Below are 2500 nucleotides of genomic sequence, written 5' to 3'. Positions count from 1 at the left end.
AGGCTACCCAGTTCTCAAAAAAAAAAAAAAAAAAAAAAAACAGAAACCAAACAAACGAAAGATTGCCTAGAGTCATGAGCTCTGTCTGAGGACAAGAAATCGAGAAAATACGGTGGCATTCAAACCTGACGTTTGCGGATCACCTACGAAGCGGCCCGTGATATAAAATACCTCATAAAATACCTCATAGCAGCTAATTTTTACCTCCACTGCTTGCCGCTCTCGAGTGACGGGTCTTTCCCTGGTTGGACACACCCCCTTGGTATTTCTGTTCAAGGAACTGTTTGGTTGTTTCGCTGTTTGTGCTGCAACACAGTGTGTAAGTGGAAAAAGAATCAGAAAGGAAGTCACCATGAAAAGAAAACAAAAAAAATGAAAGGTATATGACTCAGTGATGATGATTGGACTTTAGTGTCGGGTTATCAGATATGTCCAGAAATGCACCAACGTAGACGCAAACGTATTTCACTAAGCGTCACATAGCTCTTCTCCCCAACTTCAACACAACTTATGTCTCGGGTTATAAGGTTGACGCAAAATGGCAAACCGGTGAACCAAGGCAATGGTGAAAAGACATTTACGAAAGACGTTTGCATTTAGTGTTATGACTGAATTACAATGTACCAGAGATTTAACAAACGTTTAAACTGTCAGAATATATAATTACACTGACGTAATGGAATTAACACGTTGTTTTAACTTGGGTGTTCTTGAAAATTAGTTGCCACATATTTAAGAAGTTCAATCTTAAAAGAGGCAAAATACGGCAAGTATTTTACTTGCTAAACTTTAAAGATTGTAAGGTCAATGAAAATTTATCTTCAAAATACCTGGCCTCTTTCAACAGATTAAGGTCGTTATCATTTATAAAGTTACACCAGGAAACACAACTTGCAAATTAATGAGAAAAGAGTACGACCCGTATTCATACTTTGCATTGTGCAATGGACGCCATAACGCTTTGAGGAAATCAAATTCCCTGTTAAAGCACAAAATGCATGAGGTTAATAGGAGATTACCACAAAGTGGATGTACGCAAAGGTATTAGACGTTTGAAGTTCATTAGACGTGTTTAGATTAACGTAGCATTGCGTTTCTGAACATTTAGCACAGACTAAGGCCCGTTTTAAAGGTCGCATTTCATATGTGCCGAATCTAATGCAAATGAGAAAAATCTATTGTTTTTTGAGCATTAGATTCGGCACATGTGAAATGCGACGTTTAGAACGGGCCTAAGGACTGGGTGATTTTGGCGACCTTTAATTAATTAATTAATTAATTATTTAATTGAGGATTGTTCAATCTGGGTCATTTACTGAAGCAAATAAACGGCATCACATACACCTTTTTCCAAAATGGCCGTCGTTTAAATATTTTGTTTTTATTCAAATTAGCCCATAATGCCTCGTTCTTAAGCTTAAAATTCAAAAGAATATTTTGCCTTGAACGAGACATCAAGGTCTAATTTGAATAAAACTAAAGAATATCTAAAAGACGGCCTTTTTGAAAAAGGTGTATAGGCCCCGTTTTATAGGGAACAATGTGGATCAATCGCCCACCGGAGCTACCCTTGGTGAGCCACTTTATTCTTTACTGCCTGCAACATGGCGAACTATATATGACAAACAAAAACTCAGCTCGATTCATTTTTTTTTTCTTTTCTCGCCATTTTAACACTTTGGCTCAACTTGGTCACTAAGGTAAGGACAAAGTGAACTAGCTGCTGAAGTTAACTCGCCACAAAGGATAATCAAGGGTAAATTGACTCAAGGGATATGGATCTATGGTTAGCTGAAATTAGGCAATGGGATCAGTCTTAAGTCTGTAAAGTGTAAATCGTTGGAAAAGGTGTTTCTGTTTATGTCTTGGGAAGCTCTTCTGACAATGGAGTGATAACCCAGAAGCCATCGAGTTCACCGTTTCAGTCATAGAAAGGTAAAGCAAGAAGGACATTGTGCGATTAAGCGTGAAGTTACTTGATTCATTTGCTGTTTGTAGTGGTATACAACAATAGGTTTTGAGAAGTCAGTACACGAATACAAGAAATTTTAGTTTCAACGCAATTTTTTGTCATGTTTCACTATGGTATACTTTTTTTTATGGTTTTCATTTATTGTTTTTCTAAAGAACGCCTTATAATTATGAGCTTTAAAAAATAAAATAGACCCGTGAAAATGATGTAAAAGTGGCCTTTCTCCGGATACAGCCACTCTTTCGTACCCAGATTAAAAACCTTTGACTGGTTTCGGAGCAGAAGGTCTGTGAATTTCGGATTTCCAGCTCTTCTAAGCAATCCCAGAAGCCTGAAACACTAGTGCTTCGCAGCGGTTGGTTAATACGCTACTACGACTTCGCGCGTTTAGAAAAAGAAAGAAACGGCCAGAAGGCCTCGATGGAGGGTGGGTGTTTAACATCTTCTGTTATCTCACCTCTGAGCAGTGATTTTCTCTTTGCCTTGATATCTGAAGTGCTTCAAAGCTAGTCTAAAGCAAACAAACGA

At 37.9% G+C, this 2500-nt stretch overlaps 1 pseudogene; it reads right to left on the bottom strand.

Moving 5' to 3' along the window:
- LOC137981523 (dedicator of cytokinesis protein 11-like) overlaps positions 1-2500 on the bottom strand; it is a 38719-nt pseudogene that overhangs the window by 30802 nt on the left and 5417 nt on the right.

The sequence above is a fragment of the Montipora foliosa genome, chromosome 13 (genome assembly GCF_036669935.1).
Source record: "Montipora foliosa isolate CH-2021 chromosome 13, ASM3666993v2, whole genome shotgun sequence".
Taxonomy (NCBI): domain Eukaryota; kingdom Metazoa; phylum Cnidaria; class Anthozoa; order Scleractinia; family Acroporidae; genus Montipora; species Montipora foliosa.
Note: the sequence above shows the minus strand (reverse complement) of the source record. Positions and strands in the feature narration are given on the sequence as shown.